General features: G+C 50.0%; 1 protein-coding gene across 1 annotated transcript in view; it reads right to left on the bottom strand.

Annotated features, from left to right (window-relative positions):
* Dpysl5 (dihydropyrimidinase like 5) overlaps positions 1–13,233 on the bottom strand; it is an 85,986-nt gene extending 72,753 nt beyond the window's left edge. The window contains exon 1 of the mRNA XM_028874437.2: positions 12,820–13,233. The gene's annotated coding sequence lies outside the window, so the exon portion shown is untranslated. The remainder of the gene's footprint in view (positions 1–12,819) is intronic.
* Between the last annotated feature and the right edge of the window lie 4,462 nt (positions 13,234–17,695).

The raw sequence follows: 17,695 nt of genomic DNA, 5'->3' as shown, positions 1-17,695 counted from the left end.
GGCCGCCTTTAACCTCTCTGTCTGCTTCCCTCTCTCTGCCTCTCACGCCCCCTTTTCCCAGCCACTCTGATCCCACCAGCTCCTCCGATCTGTGGGCACTTCACACCTAGCCCTCTGCATGGAGCGCTTTCCCTACCAAACCCACCCCAACACCAGCCCAGCGAAGTGTAGGTTGGATCCCGGCAGCCAAGAAGGTCCTCTTGGGGGCAGCCCTACAGCTGTGCTATGCGCTAGTTATTTGCAGCCACACAGTGCCAGGCTCTACCCAGAAGGCAGCTGGCACCCCCACAGCCGCTTTGTTACGGTGATGGATGTGAAATGGTCTCTGCAAGAGGCTCACTTGTTGAAGAAGATCTGGGCCCCGAGCAATGACTTGCTCAGTGGTGGGGCTTTGGAGAAGTCATTGTACCTCAGCGGATCCACTCATGCATGGGTTCATCACCTGATGGCATTCTTGGTGGGGGGTGGGGGTGGAGATTTTTGGGTGGGCCTGGTTGGAGGAAGAGGATCACTGGGAGCATGCCTTTGATGGATGCTCTTATCCTCGCCCTTCCTATGTTCTTTGTCACTCTGCTGAGGTGGGCAGCTTCCCCTGCCACGAGTTCCCGCCGCCATGATATTCTACCTCACCACAGGCAAATGGCGCCAGCCCACCGTGAGCCCTCTGAAACCGTGATCCAAAGCAAATCTGTTTTCTCGGGGTTTTTTTTGCCACGGTGATGGAAACAACACAATCACCTTTTCCCTTCCGAGCTACTTAGATGTCAGCCATCGGCCCCATCTACTTCAAGGATTCTACTGTGGGATTTGTTCCTGCTCTGGACAGAGAGAGGTCTAGATGTCCTATCAGCTGTCCTTTTCAGTGTGGCACCAGATAACCAGGCTTCTCCTCTTCCTCTTCTTTAATGTGGATTGAACCTAGGGCCTCACACATAACAGACACACCCTCAACCACTGAGCTAGTTTCTAGCCTTAGCATGCACTTTCCCAAATGACTTTAATCATTATATTAAAGCAAATAAATAAATAAATAAATAAAAGCGTATACTGTGGACTAGAGGGAAGACATCGCTTTACTGTTTAAGTGATTGAAACATGGGGCTTCAATGGTCACACAAGGCCAAATGGGCAAATCACACAGGCAGAAGTAGCTGAATGGTAGCTAGGAGGTGAAGAGGCAGGGAGAAAATGCATTGGGGGGGGGGATGGGGGTGACTGCTGTTGGGCCTGAGGTTCCTTCCTGGGCAATGAAAGTTCTAACATTAGAATATGGTGGCATTTGTGCCACTCTGCAAACATATCGGAGCCCGTGGAATTGCACACAGGGCAACTTTACGGTATTCAGATCACGTCTAACTCCAGATCATGAAAGAGCCGCTCCAGGCCAGGCCCTGGCTCCCTGGGCTTGGGCTTTTTCTTGGCTGCCCGGGGCAAACTTGAAGCAGTAATAGGAAAGTAGGGAAATTCCAGGCTGGCCTGGGCAAGTCAAGAAAATGGGTTCTCAGGCTGGGATGCTCCTCCACGGTAGAGTGAAGTGTGAAGGGGGTGGAGGAGGCCCAGGCTTTTCAGGAGGGCATCGAGAAAGAGGACAGGGGGCAGTGAGTGTCAGGACTGTGGGCACGGGTCCTGCCTGGTAAGTGGCCGAGCAGGGACAGTGTGAAGAGGGACCAGGGCCAAGAATCGAGAGCCGTTTCAAGGGGTCATTCCAGAGCCCACATTGAGTCGTGGCAAAGGCACTGAGGCACAGGGATGTGACAGAGCAGAGCTGACTCTGACTCACACAATGGGCTGACTGGGGTGACAGACTCGGGGTGGACAGAAAGGGCCTTCAACTCCACGGAGCCACGCAGCGTGTGGGAAAGGGCTAGGCTCCCCAGACGGCTTCTGAGGAAGATGCCTCTGGAGGCGGAGAGCAGGGAAAAGAGGCATCTCCTTCCCGGGTGGAGAGAAACCTCCAAGACCACGGGCCAGCTGGCACAGGGGGCTTTCCCAAAAGGAGGGCTTGGGATGCGTCAAGTTCACTCAGACAGAGCACAGCCAGAGCAACGGGGGACGAACTGAAGTGGCTTCTGGAATGGGTCACGCAGAGTGGGAAGGGCCACACCATGCAGTGCTGGCCACGGTCACCCAGGTCACCCACCCTGCTTCTAACAGGTTCTTTACCCCAGCTCCACCTGGACCCTCTGTCTTTATGCACCTGCATCTCTACACAGCTCAAAGTCTCCCACTCATCACCTAAACAGTATCATTAGCCCCGCTTGCCAAACACTTACAACACCCCTCCGGCTCTGAGTACCTCGTCCTATTAGCCTTAACAAACCCGTGAAGACGGTGTTAACAACCCCTCAGTTCACAAAGAAACAGGCTTTAGGGAGATGAAGGCCCAGGCCCCATTTCTCGAGCTAGCTCCTTCCTGGGGATGGATCAGCGCCTGCTGTAGGCATTCAGCAAATGCAGGCAGTCCTGAGAGAGGACGCTCATTTCAAATATTAGCTCTGAGGAAAGTCAAGTTCTCCTCCAAATGCCCGGTTACTAAGCTGTTGCGGAATTATTTGGTTACACGGTGTGAGGATATGTCACTGTGATTGGTTTAATAAAGAGCTGAATGGCCAATAGCTAGGCAGGAGAGAACGGGTGGGACTTCCAGAGAGAGAGAGGAACTCGGGATGAATCCAGGCACACAAAGAGAGGCCAGTGAGACACTGAGGAAGTCAGACATATGGGTACAGAGGAGAGGTAACTGAGCCATGTGGCAGAATGCAGATTAATAGAAACAGGTTAATTTAAATTATAAGAGCTAGTTGGGAATAAGCCTACACTAAAGGCCAAGCTTTCATAATTAATAATGTCTCTGTGACATGACTTGGAGGTTGGCGGTCCAAGAAAGTCAGCAAGAAAGTCGATCCACACTAAGCTTAACCTGCCAGCATCCATCCCTGCTCCTGACTGTGGGCACTGTGTTCTCAGACACTGTGACTCTACCCAAAGCCCCAGAACTGTCTCCTCTCTCCACAATAGGGAGATCATTTCATTTCTTGTAGCTAGAGTTTTCCTGCCTTGCCCACAGTCAGGACAAATCTCTGTCACCCGCCAGTCCCACAGCTGCTCAGACCCAACCAAGTAAACACAGAGACTTATATTGCTTACAAACTGTATGGCCGTGGCAGGCTTCTTGCTAACTGTTCTTATATCTTAAATTAACCCATTTTTATAAATCTATACCTTGCCACATGGCTGGTGGCTTACCAGAGTCTTTACATGCTGCTTGTCATGGCTGTGGCTGGCAGTTTTCTCTGGCTCAGCCTTCTGCCTCCCAGAACTCTCCTCTCTCCTTGTCCCACCTACTTCCTGCCCGGCCACTGGCCAATCACTGTTTTATTTATTGACCAATCAGAGCAATTTGACATACAGACCATCCCACAGCAATTTCTCTCAGTGGCCAATTCTTGGCGCTACCTGCTAATAAGATATAGTATCATTAGATAGACCTTGCTGATAAAAATCAGCCTTTTCTTCGGGTCCTTTGTCTTTCCAAATTCTTCTTGCACGTCTTGACTGATTACCTCAGACAGTTTTTTTTAAAGTTTTATTACCTATATTTGTGTGTATAGGTGTTCTACCTACATGCATGAAGTGCCCATGGAGGCCAGAAGAGGCCATAGGACATAAGAGGGTATAGGACACGCTAGATCTGGAGTTACAGATAGTTGTGAGCAGCCATGTGGGTGCTGGGACTTGAACCTGGGTCCTCCAGAAGAGCAGCCAGTGCTCTTGACTACTGAGCCATCTCTCCAGCACCACCTCAGACAATTTTATGCCAACTTTCTCACAAACTCTTTGATGACCATCTCGCCAACGCGGCTGTCTAGGACGCATTCTCTGGGGAGGTAGTTCAGTGGCAGAGCTCTGGCCAGGCATGCACAAGGCACAGTTTCCTCTCTAGCACTGAAAAGAGAAATCTCTAATCAGACAGATTTGTGAAGTTGATCAAGCCAAGAAACTAACACTTACTTATAACTTCTCTATATTTAAGAATCACTGCCAGGTCCAGGAGTACATGCCTGTAATTCCAGAACTTAGGAGGCAGAGGCAGGTGAATCTCTGGATTCAAGGTCAGCCTGGACTACATAGCGATACCCTATCTTAAAACAAAAATAAATAAATAAATAAATAAATAAATAAATAAATAAATAAATAAATAAATAAAAAGAAAACCCTTATCACTTACCATGGATGAAACTGTACCCCCTCACAGGCTACTGTGGACTCAAGAGACACAGCTTAAGGTGTTGCTCAAAGATAAAGAGTTTGGGGCCAGCGGGGTGACTCATGACAGAGGACAAAGGTCCCTGGAACTCAGGCTGACAACCGGAGTTCCATCCCAGGGACCCACAAAGTGGAAGGAGAGAACCAACCCCCCTAGATGGTCATCTGACATGTGTATGTGTACTACAATGTACACACACACACACACACACACACACACACTAAGTAAAATGTAATAACCCTTTTAAAAAATGCTCACCACTTATCTTACTGTTTGACACAATTTACTATAACCACACAGGTACACCCTTGACCCAACAACTCCACTTTTCAGTATACACTCGAGAGAGACACATGTTCAATCAAGAAACACACCTGAGAGTTCATGGTAGCAGTGTTCATGATATCCCCAAACTAAAAGCTACCCAGATGGTCATCAACAACGTGTGAGTAAACTACAGGGTGTTCCCACAACTCACACCACACAGCAAGGACCTGGGTAAATTAAACAGTGGCTGTAGGCGGTATCGCACAAAACTCTGGGCCACTCAGGAAGGGTGTCCACTGTACGATTCCCCTTTATTCAATAATGGGTGACGCTACCCTGCGCTGTGAGATGGATGATAGATTACTCAGTGGGTAAAAGTCTAGCTTTTCAAGTCTGGCAATCCAAGTGCCGTCTCAGAACCCACGTAAACAGCCTGATATGGTGCTGGTCACCAATAATCCCAGCATCACTAAGGCCGGATGAGAGGTGGAGAGCGGAGCAGCAGAAACCAGACCCTGTGTTTATAGGCGGACGGCAAGAAAGCACTCCCCAAAGTTGTCCACACCTGCCATGGCACATGTGCCTATACGTACGCACACACATACACATACTTTAAAAAGTTTAAAAAAAAAGTCAGAAGAGTATCTGGTTATCCTGGAAGAAATGCTCATAACTGGAAGCAGGCACAGGAGTTTTTGAATATTTGGTTATCTGATCCTTTGAAGATGATTATTGTATGTTGTTATGTTTAGCTTGCAAAAATCATCAAGCTATACACTTAGGTGTTTTTCTGAGTATCTATTGGGTTTCACTAAAAAGGTGTGTGTGTGTGTGTGTGTGTGTGTGTGTGTGTGTGTGTGTGTGCGCGCGTGCCTGGAAGTACAGCTCAGTGGTTGAGCACTTGCCAAGAATGCACAAGGCCCTGGGTTCAATCCCTAGCATTAAAATATCTACAAACATAAGCAAGCATACATACATATTTTTTTTCTTTTTTGACATTTATTTATTAGGGGGCACATGCATGGCAAGGCATGACCATGTGGGTTCTAGAGATTGAGTTCAGGTTGTCAGGCTTGGCAGTAAGTGTCTTTACCTGCTGGGCCATCTCACTGGACCATAAACCATTTGGAAACTATTTGGGGGTGGGGCACTAGGACTTGACTCAGAGCCTTTTGTATGCTAGACAAGCACTCTATCATTGAGCTATAACCCCAGCTCCCACATATGTATTTCAAATACATCCCCAGCCACTCTGCCTATCTCTCCCAAAGTTGCCATTTTATGCATATGCTTTGCCACTTGGGAACCTGGCAAACTTAAGTCAGTCCAAGTAACATCTCTCCGATGGGACTGATGCTGCACATGCTAGAAACAGGTCGTTTGGTTTTAAAATCCGAGGTGGCATTTGGGTTATATGACAGACTAGGCAAAACAGTCCCCGTGGACAGAGGTCTAAATTAGTAACGATGAGGAAGGAGGCAGCTTCTGAATCAATAGAGGGCCTTGCTCTGCAGAAGGACAAAGGGAACCACAGGACCAGACAAAAGGAGAGAGAAGAAAGATCCCAGGCCTGAGAAATTCCTGCAAGCCAATGGCGGATTTGAAATCAACAAAGGGGCAGCCTGGAAACGGACCCTGGTGTGACACAAAGGTGGCATGACGTGACTGAGTGCTGGGCACTGGGGAATATGTGGGACACACACACTCACACACACACACACACACACACAAACACTCACTCACACACACACACACACTCACTCACACACACAGCTGATGCAGGGACAGACCCAAAACACTGTGCCAAGCCAGTGAAAATGGACAGATGTCAGGGGGCGGGAAGCGACAATGCTCAATTCAGATTGTAGAAATGCTCTTTTTTTTTTACCTCCCTAAGAGAAACTGGCCATTCACAAAACCTTAACTTCATTGAGCTCAAATGACTGCAAATTTAAATGAGGAGCCGGAGGTCTCAGAGGCGGGACAAATTCCACAAAATATCCTCTAATTCGGTCAGCCAGTTGCTCTTCTGGTACCGCCCATTAAGTGAGCAGTATTTTGTGTTGAAAACAGATGAGAAAAGAGGAACAAATTCCAGTTTAAACATGGTGATGTATACTTCTGCGTAATTTCAGGGTCTACCACTCAATTCACTATATTTATTTTCAGTTTTCTTTAAAAATCAACTTTATTTTCACTTGTATGTGTGCGCATTAGGATGTTCTGGGAGGCCAAGCAAGAACATTCGATCCCCTGGAGCTGAAGGGACATGTAATTGTAAGTAGCCTCATGTGGGTGCTGAGAACCGATCTCCACCTCTCTGCAAGAGCGATAAGCACTTTTAACCACTACCAATCTCTCCAGCCTCTATTGTTTTGGTTTGTTTATTTAGTTAGTTTTGAGACAAGGTCTCAGGTAGCTGAGGCTAGCCCTGATTTTGATACACTGCCTTAACTCCTGATTCTCTTATCTCTCTACCTACTAAGCATTGAGATGACAGGTGTGTGTCACAGTACTTGTGAAAATTTCTTAGTTTGCTATAAACCTTATACCCAACTAGTAATTTTGTTTAAGCTTGGGGTTGTTTTAAGAGCATGGAATGTGCAGATGGTCGGATTTTGTGTCACCCTGGTTAGGCTACCACGTCCAAGTACTGAGTTCACCACCTAAGTTGCCCAGAATGGATGCCGAGGGTGTGTTTAGCATCTGCCATCCGTCGGCCGGAAGCAAAGGAGAATTTCCTCAATCGTGAACAGTGTTCATCTCATTAGTTGAAGAAAGAAAAACACAGGCTGCCATCCCCCAAGGAAAACCAAGAAGCGATTTAACTTACAACTGGACCGTTGGCTCCCGTCCATATTTCTAACCCATCAGCCTGCCCTACCAAGGACCAGACGTGCTAGCTCCCAAGCCAATCCGACAACACAAGCTGTAAGCAGACTCCTGGGGTTTGAGCACAGACTACCACTTCTTTCTCTGGGTGAGCGATCCTTCGTATTTCTGTGGCCTCATTTGTAAACTGGTAATAACCATGGGATCTATCTACTCCTGGGTGGAGAAAATGCTTTGAACGTGTTTGGGAAGTCAACAATTCTGAGATCCTTATTTCTTTACATGGGGTGCGCATGTGTGTGTATGTCCGTATCTGTGTGGACGTGAGCACACACACTTTGGGTGAATATGCATGGGCAGGGGTACAGAGGAGGCCAGAGGTCAATGCTGAGTGTTTTCCTCAATGGCTTTCTATCTCATTTCTATCTGAGACAGAGTCCCACTGAACCTGGTTGGCCAATGAGAGTCAGCCTGTCTCTCTCCCCAGACTACAAACTACATCTGGCTTTTAACCTGGATCCCGAACAAGGCCTTCCTGCCTGACCAGCAAGCACTTTTCCGACTGAGCCTTCTCAGCCCCAGGACGTATAGTTCTTAGCTGGAAAACTAGAGCTATTTTATTCCCAACATTTTACCATTAACTAAGCATGGTCACTCTTCCCACCTCCCAGGACAAAGCAGCTCGGGGACAGCATCCCTCAGGTACTAAATTGCTCCTTTGGGTGGCATGGGAGGGGAGGACAGCAGGTTGACCCTATATGTCGGGGCGATTCACCAAACCTGGGGTCAGTGCCCTTCTGGAACTTTCTTACACTCTCCAAGTTCTCAGCTGCTCTAAACAGCTGTGTGTTAAGGTCATGCTATTCCTACTATTTGCGAGGGTGGGGTTTCAGAAAGGAGTCCTAACCACGCTCGGTGTTCCCACTCGCAGGGGAAAAGCCTCACAGGGCAGAAGCCTGTCCTGGGGAATAAAGACCAAACGAGAACTCTGAATGTTGCTTGTGGGCACGGGTTACAGGGGAGAGTGCGACCGTGGTGGTAGTGGCATCATTTTTATGCGCCACTTGTTAGGTGCCAGACACTGTTCTCAGGTCCACACAGCTACTAAATCATCTCATCCTCTGGTACACACTGTACCCACCAACTACATTTACTGTATCTGAAAGACAATTCACCTAAGGTTAGTCAGATAGGAAATAGCGGCGGCGGCGGGTAAGGGTCTGCTCTCCCACCAGGACACTATCTCTGAGCCTTGATTAGGAGTACAGGCCTAGACGGACGGACGGACAGACGGACGGACGGAAGGAATAAGGGAACAAGTGACTGACAGCAGTCCTTCACAGGCACCAGTGATGTTGAGGGTTAGTCAATTTATTTTTAAATAAAACAAGCTTCAAAGACTGAAACGGAACAAGTCATAAACGTACCTTCCTGAATCTATTTTGCTAAATTGACAGCCGCTTTCAGGCATACAGATGGAAGTTCATAAAATTCATACCTTAGCATTTCAACCTTTTGGCTCCCTGTAAAAGTCTTGAAGCAATCTTAAATGAATTCTTATTTACTCACAAGCAGTGCAATAAATCAAATATCTGATCTCTTAAAAAATTAATGAAACACACGTATGGTTCTTTGCTATCATATGGTACCAATTTCTTTCTACAGTATTTCACATTGACAAGGCATTCTGTATAATGGCTCCACAGTCTCCCAGGAACTCGTTCTGAAACCGTGGTTTAGAGAGGAAAGGGGAAAAGACCCCAGATCCTATCAGAACCCTGGGAATTATTTTTATATGAGAAAGACACACTGGGTCTCGGATACTCTAGTCTTACAATTCCAACTTGCCACCCCGACTACTTTGCTAAGTTCTACTTAAAAAGAAAAACATCGGTGAACGTAGATTGCCTTTGCCTTGGAGATCTGCCCCTGGCGCCGAGCATCTGAATCCTGCTCCGAGGAGCCAAGTGGAAGCAGAAGGAGGGTGGAGCTGGAGAGCGGTGAAGATATCTCGGATGAAGGCTACTCTGGGTTCACAGTTGATTTTGGTCAACTGTGTAAATCCACCTTGCTGTGGGAAGTGTTTCCAGAGACAGGAGCATGCAGCGTGTGGGGATTAAGCAACCACACAGGCTAATTCCAGAGTCGCCCAGAGGCCATGCTGGAAACTCCTGGGGTCCCGGGGCCAACTACAAAATCGTGAACTTAAATGAAGTCCCCGGTTTCATGGAAGTGAGAGTTAAGAATGGCACCCTAGAAGTCCTTTTCTGGGGCCACCTGTCTCTGTTCTTCCTGGGTTCTATGTTCTAGGGGTTTCATAGGAGCAGCCCCAGCAGAAGAAGCAGGGGGAGGTATGGGGAGGTTGCTTTCTCTCTCCCTCTTTCTTGCAGAAGCCAGCTGGGCACACCCCTTATTCACAGACTCTCCTTCCTGAGCGCTGTGCTGGATGTTCACAGAGCACTCTCAGGATCAAACCTTCTTGAAAAATCCATACGATTGGCCAACACGGTGACTCATGCTTATGATTTTGGCACTAGGGAGTCTGAGGAAGAATTGCTGCAAGTTTAAAGCCAGTTTGGGTTAAATTGCCTCCAAAAAAACCAAACCAAACCTTTAAATTCATAGGTTTGTTACCAAAAAAAAAAAAAAAAAAAAAAAAAAAAAAAAAAAAAAGCAAATCAACAAAACGGTCCCTCTCCAAAAACAAAAACAAAAAAATAAGCATCTCTTTTATAAGAAAAGCTATTGTCAGATTTCTGGTTTTGCAATGTTAAAATTCTAGTTTTCATATACCAGGATGAACGTATTCAGATATAAATACATGTGCATATATACAGTGTGTGTGTGTGTGTGTGTGTTGTTTAAGATTTAATAAAACTGTAGTTAAAAACATCCAGTGAGCAGCATTCCAGCTAGCCTTTGGCGACTAGTTTTGTAAATTCCAAGATGCACCATCTCAAATCATCACCTTTTAAAACCAATGAGCTCTGACTTACTGATTTCCCATAGTCAGGTCCTTGGAGAAGTGGTCCAGAGGTGGGCGACATTCCACCTCCACCGTCAGGGCCAGGGTAGGAGGGCCAAATGGCTCATCAGTTAATCTGATAGCAAACCTAGATAACGTCGGTTCTATGACGTTTTGAAATTTAGTCTTTGCATCTCGCAGGAAAAACCTGTCTGATTTGCTTTTTGTCTTCTGCAAATCGGTGATGATTTGAACTTTATGCCCAAGATTCACCTTTAACTTCTCAGTCACAGAATTAACATGACAAATAACAGAATTCAGGCTTTCGGCCGTTCGTTTGCCCCTGACACACAAGGTGCTTGGCCAGCCCGCCATAGAGAGGGCGTTTAGACCGAAGACCTCGGCGTGCTTACCCTCGCTTCATCATCAGCTTTCCTATGGGCAAGCAGCCACCACCTACATCACAGCTATCTTCTCACTCTTAGGTCGGCAGACAAAATGGGTGAAATCTGCAGAGGATGCCCTCGCTTGGGTGTGGTCACCGGCAAGAGAAAGCTTTGAGTCCCCCGGCGGCAAGTTCTAAAACCCAAGAGCCGCACCCTGGACGCGTAATCCCCACCACTAAGGCTTCTCCCCAATTTACCCCAAACCTCACCAGCCCCGAGGGCTCCTTTAGGAAGCATAGCAGGCCCCAGACTTGGGCTCACGGCGGTTTGGGCAGACAAAGCCTGTTTCGCACCACGGCGACCTTCGGCCTCTGGGACTAGCGCGGCTGCAACGCTGCTGCTCCGCGCCACTATCTAAACTCGTCAATCGCGGCGGGGGACAGAGACGGGCAGGTCGAGCCACACTAGAACCCAGGGGGGGGGGCTGTTCCCGCCCTCGGAGCCTGAGGGGGGGGAGAGAAACATGCGACTCCTACTCATAATTGCCAGGGGTGCCAGGTGCCCTAAGGCAAACCCCAGAGACAAGCACGTGCTCTGAGGTCTCTCGCCGAGCCTTTTCTGCACCAGAACACCTCGCACTTGAATTCTGGGGCGCGGGGGGGGGGTGTCTTGCTTCGACGACGGGCGGACACTATGCAGGCTATTGTTCTCAGGGTCTCCGGGGCGGGAGACGCCCCCCCGCTCCGCCGCATCCGCCTCCCGGGCAGCATCTGCCGCTGGGCAAAGCCTTTCAGCTAAGCGTGAACAGGGTGTGCCGGGGGGCGCTGCGGATTATCATAAAATTCTAAACGAGTCCCCATGGGTTGTTCCAAGCTTTAGAAACAAAGCTCCTAGCCGAGCCAGCCCAGCCCCGTCGGGGACCCGCTACCGGAGCTCCCTTGCCCAGTCCAAGGACCACGCCCAGCCAGCCTCCCAGGCCGTGCGGCGACAGAGCTGGAGCGGAGACTCGCCCCTCCTCGACTGCCTGCCCCTCCCCCGATGGAGGACCCCCCCCCTTCAGGAGGAGGACCCCTCCCCTGCACAGCCTCAGTCCCCTCCCCATGCCTGTCTGCTCCCCACAAACCCGGGAGGTCTCCACCCTCCCTCGTCTCTCCTCCTCCTCTCTTCATTCTTCAGCCCAGCCTCGCCTCGCGCCACCTGCGCCCGAGCTTCAGACCCGCCCCCCATCCACTCCTCAGTCCTTCCCAAGCCACAGCCTCCTCCCTCAGATGCGATCACCTGTCCCCACCCAGCTCCCCGGTTTTGTTTTTTGTTTTTGCTCAAACCCAGGTCTCCGCCCCCCCCCCCCCCGTTGGTCCCCTTCGCGGTTAAGTCTCCAGCCAGCTCCCCCCAGGCCCCCGGGGCGTCGACGTCCCTCGCCCACCAAGATCGATGCTGCGTGGCAGACTTGGCGATAGGGCTCCAGCGGAGGGACCTAGGGCCGCGCCGCTAGGGGCTGGGCAGATGCAAGAGGCCTTTGTGGTTCCCGCAGGTGCCTCGAAGGCCTCCGCTCTGCCGCGGGACAGAAGACACAGACCGTCCGGGTTTGGTCCAGGTTGGGCAGACCTCAACCCGGAGGCGAAAGGAACCAAGGACGTGCATCTAGGCGGTGGGTGGGAACCAGGGACAGTGGCGATCCAGGGAAATACCGGAGGGCAGGTCGGCCACTCGAGAAACGCTCCTCGGTAGTCCCACCCTTTTAGCCATTTACTCTACGACGACCAGCTACGGCAGCGCGACTACTGGGGGCTAGGCGTGAACCCCTTCAACTCGGCCGCCTCCTCACTCTAGTTATTTGTAAATCTCTCCAGCGCACATTAAACGCCTTAAGGCGCCGCAAGGCACCAAGCCGAGCTCGGTGGGCGTACAAAGAACCCGACTGGCGCCCCACCTTAGTCGGGATGGCTGCCCCAATCCTCAACATCTCTCTCCGCGGCCCGGGGAGCCTAGGCGCATCCCAATTCCCTCCCTTTTGTGCGCTTCTTGGCGACACGGAGAGAGCGGGACGGATGCTCCGGCCCCGGGAAGGTGAAGCCCACCACCCTCCCCTCGCCATCACCCACTCCTCCAGGATGCTGCGACTGTGCGGGTCCGTCGGTCGGTCTCTGGGTCTCGCCGGTCTCGCCGCGGCGCGGTAGCTGCGGATGCACGAGGCGGGAGCGGCTGCTAGCGCGCTCGCTCGGTGGCCGCCTTGCGCGCCTGGAGCTGGAGTCCCGAGTGGCGAGCGGGGGTGGGGACGAGGGTGGGGGCTGGGAGCCGCCTGGGCCAATCACGGATGCGAGGGCTCCGCCCCAGCGCTAGCCACCTCGCGCCAGCAGGTTAGGGGGAGGCGGGACCAGCAGCGCCCCGCATCCTTCTCGCGGCCGCCGCCTTTGGGACTACAAATCCCGACAGTCCCTGTTGCAGGGCCGGGGGTCCGAGAGGGGACAGAGGGCACGGCCCCAGAACCTCTTCAGCCCCCTGCCCTCTAAGCGCCATTCTCCGCGTTCCTTTCGGGTCCCATGGTAACTAGCGACACTTCACAAAGCCCCGGCGCCGAGGCGCGCAGCTGTACGGGTCCCCTGGGAGGGTATGGGGCGGCTCCCGAGGACACATCGCCTCCCCTCCCCCTGCAAGACCCCACCCGAGGGGCTGAAACAATGCGGCGGCGGCGGCTCTCCGAGGCTGCGGGTCCCCACTTGCTCCACCGGGTCAGCGCCCCACCGAGTCTGACGCTGGCGGGATTGCAGGCTGGAGAAGGCGAGGGGTGGTCGGCCCAGGAAAACTGTTCTCTTAGACCACGGGAACGGCCACTCTGGGTCGCCTCGGTTCGCATCTGCGCGCTCTGAGATCTCTGGGTGACTGCAGTTTTGTCCAGGGCAGCGACCAGGTTCAAGATGCCTACCCTATTTTTGGCATCTCCTTTAAAAGAGTGAAATTGATGGAGTGTGCATGCGTACTTGTGTGTGTGTTGAACTCAGTTCACATCGGCGTCACCTATTCTTGTTTTATTTCCTGGCTGTTGTTTTAACGGTCTTGTTCTGCAGCTCCCGCTAGCCTGGAACCTGCAGTGATCCTCCTGCCTCTGTCTCTCGAGTGCGGGGATTACAGATGTACACCACCGCACCTGGCTTAGTTTCACATTTGTACACACTTGATTTAACCAAAACAATCTGTAAAAGGAGCCAGAGGAGCCCCTCCCTCTCCCTGAACTGACCTAACGCCCAAGGCTTTCCCTGAGCTCCGTCTGAAGCTGTGGTGACAGCTTAAACATGGCTTCAGAATTTCCTTTTTTTCAATCGATGTCACCCTAAAGGTGTTGCAAAGCCGTGTTGAAATGCAACACCAATCCTGCCCCTCACCCCTGCCCTGGATTCCTGGGGATCTCCATCCGCTGTTGAAGAAGAGGATTCCTTCCAGGGCTTCCCTTGGTTCCGCGGGTGGGGATGTGGGTGTGAATCCCACGGCTGCTTTCCTGAGGTGTTTTTCCCTACAGGCATGTTTTCAAAGAAAACCGTGCTTTTATAACTTCGGTTGGAGGGGGCGGGATCCACTGAATTTTAACAAAACAGTACACCAGCTGTGAAACCCCAGTCCTCCAAAGTGTGTGTGTGTGTGTGTGTGTGTGTGTGTGTGTGTGTGTGTGTGTGTCCCACTGGGCGATACATTCTGGATGAGTTTAGGGCCACACGGCTTGCATCTAGGGCAGTGGTTCTCAACCTTCCTAACGCTCCGACCCTTTAATACAGTTCTTCGTGTTGTGGTGACCCCCAACCATAAAATTGTTTTGTTGCTGCTTCATGTGTATAATGTTGCTACTGTTATGAATCATAATGTAAATATCTGTGTTTTCCAATGGTCTTCATTTGACACCCCCCCCCCCAGATTGAGAACCGCTAATCTAGGGGATGCCAGCTTGCTCTATTTTGGTCTCCAATTCTGAGAGGAAAAATGCTTTTTTTTTTTCTGCCTTCTCTCTGTCCTGTGTTTTCCTGGTAGTGAACTTGGGCAAGGAACCTCCCAGTCAAGCTTAGGGCCATCCTCAAAACACCCCTAACCCTAGAGAGCCTGGGATGTGTCTGTGAAAATTGCTCCACCTTAGGGCCCTGCCTATGGTCTCCCCAGCTATCCAGGGAAATTTTTGCAAAATGCTTTGCGCCTCTGGAAGATGTAGTTAATTACCCAGCTAGCTCAGAGCAAGATCCTCTGATCACCTTTTGCCTAAGGTGGAGGGAGCCCCCTAGTGGCAACAAGCGTTTTCTGCAGCATTTAGTTGGGCTTGTATTTAAATGTTTGCTTTCTCCGACCCGCCTACTTCTGACTGCTAGTCGGCCGGCAACATCGATAAAAACCTTACCCACCTGAGGTTTCAGATATCCTCAGTGCTTGATTTTTAGCTATTTTGTTTTTTGTTTAATTTATTCTCTGTTTTATTTGATTTAGAGCATAGAGCCACCTATCTCTGAATTTGAATCCTTGTTCCCGTCACATTATGGATACCTGACTTTGGAAAAGGAGCTTCTTCATATGGTATCCAGAGTCATCATGCATTTCGTGAGGGAATTCATATAAAGGGCATAGCCCGCTGTCTGGCATACATAGAGCATACTCACAAATGTAACTATTATTTATTCAAAGTTGTAGAACAATGTGAGGGATGTAAAGACATATGACACTTCCACAAGAATAGCCACAAAGGTCAGCTTGGTGTGACTTACTCTAGATTTCCTTTTATAAGGTCAGATGAAAGATAAGATGAAATCAGCCGGGCGGTCTCAGCACTCAGGAGGCAGAGGCAGGCAGATCTCTGTGAGTTCGAGGCCAGCCTGGTCTACAAAGAGAGTTCCAGGACAGGCTCCAAAGCTGCACAGAGAAACCCTGTCTCAGAAAAAAAAAAAAAAAAAAAAAAATGAAACAGATGAGGGAGAAACAGGTTCTGAACCCATCACCATGGAATGGAGGAGCCATGTTTCGTGTGGCTGTTGACTTGATGGGCAGATCGAAGCCGAGGTCTGAGAATTCAGGATGAAGGAGTATAAGATGTGGGTGAGGGAACCTAGGGGTGTTTGGGAGACAGTGGAGGACCTTCCCAAAGCTTAGAAGCCAAGGCCAACCACGAATGGAGGTGGTGGGAAGAGAAGGGAATAGGCAGAGATTGGGGCCAGACAGACCCCACAAACCCCAAGGCTACTTGTTACAAGTCCACACATACTAGGCTTGAAATAACCTTACAACAAATGAGAACAAGGCACAGGTCGGGGCTGTTATAAAAGGAGGAGGAAGGACTTAAACTCTTGGCTACAAGCAGGGTCAGTTAGTCTACAATACATCATTCCATCCTTACAGCTCCACTCAGCAAGGTAACAGGAATCATTTCTTACCAGTTCAACTTACTCTGAGATGCCCAGAAAGTCGCACTGTTCTGAGGAGCAAAAGAATTCCAAAGGACATCTGCTTGATGGAAAGCCAACCTCTTCAGCTGCTGCTGGCTCCTGCCCTCACCCCAGGAAGCTGACTCTCCAGAGTAAATAGTAAATGATTCCTGGATGGCTTATTGACATTCCACTGGCCTCAGTCTATCCCCTTCTGTTTCAACTGTTTCTCCTTTGGTTCCTTCTGGGAAAGGGGTTCTCCAGGATAAGTGAGAAGTGGTATTAAGATCCTTCTTCAACTGAGCAGGATGTGATGATGGTACACATGGTTAATCCCAGCACTTGAGAGGCAGAGGAAGGTGGATCCCTGTGCGTTTGAGGCCAGCCTAGTTCATAGTGAGCTCCGGGACAGCCAGGACTACACAGAAAGACCCTGTCTCAATCCCTACCTCCTGAAAAAGGTTTACCATCAGCCTGCTCTTTTCACCGTCTACTCCCTCACATCCCTCAGCAACAGCCCTAGGTGGAGAACACTTTAAAATCTATTTAGCCATTAAAATAACTGTGAGCTGAGAGTCAAACCTCTGTATCTAGGTCATTGCCATGGAGCAGGAACCAGAACAGGGACAAGAAAACAGAGAGGTGGATACTGAGAGAGGAAGAAAGGACACAGAAAGCGTGAAGAAGATCTAAAGATTTGTAGAGATGGGGTGGGGTGAGATGGGGGAGTGTCAAGGGCTGAGCTCTTATATGTGTGAGGTCCTGCATTCAGTCGCCACCCAGCAAGCAGACAATCAGATACACAAATGGGGGCCGTGGGAAATGAGATGCAGGCCATCCAGCCTGACACAGGGGACAGAGGAGAGAGGACCCAGAGGGGCTGGAGGTGAAAACATCAGTTAGTTCTCGTGTGTCAACACTGCCTGAAATGCAGAGAACACTCCAGAAATTAAAGACCATGCCTTCTAGCCTACAGTGTGATTTTATTTACTATATTTTTTTTTCAATTGCAAATTGGAAATAAAAGTTCGTCTTCTTTTTCCGATCAGAACGGTCCCAACCTGCATCCTGGAAGAACCCGCCGGATGATTGGAGCTGCTCTAGCCCCGTCTTTGAAACCCACAACTGGAAACTTGGACTTCTTTCACACACACAGAGATTCCTCAAGTCGGAGGGCACCTAGAAGTTGCTGAGTCTCACAATGCCAGCATTATACAGACAAGGATAATGAAGCTTTGTTTTCTGCTCTTTTCTCCCTCCACCAAATTCGCTTGTGTACTAAGCAAGAATAATAAATAATGAGGGCGAGGAAGCAACTCTTCTGATCACTTCGGAGAGCAGGGAGCGTAAGGGCTAGATCTTCAGTCATTTTTGTGACCTGCACCCGTCATACCCCACGGCATACTGCCTCAATAACTCCCTCCTCCCCCGAGGGGCTGAGGACATTGGAAAGAAGTCCAGCCTCTGCTCCTGAGTAGTTTATACAATTTTATTTTATTTTTTGAAAGCAGTAAAGAACCTATCCCAGCACTTGCGGGCCAGAGGCAGGTGGATCTCAGTGAGTTCGAGGCCAGCCTGGTCTACAGAT

This window comes from Peromyscus leucopus, chromosome 22 (assembly GCF_004664715.2).
Source record: "Peromyscus leucopus breed LL Stock chromosome 22, UCI_PerLeu_2.1, whole genome shotgun sequence".
Classification (NCBI taxonomy): domain Eukaryota; kingdom Metazoa; phylum Chordata; class Mammalia; order Rodentia; family Cricetidae; genus Peromyscus; species Peromyscus leucopus.
Note: the sequence above shows the minus strand (reverse complement) of the source record. Positions and strands in the feature narration are given on the sequence as shown.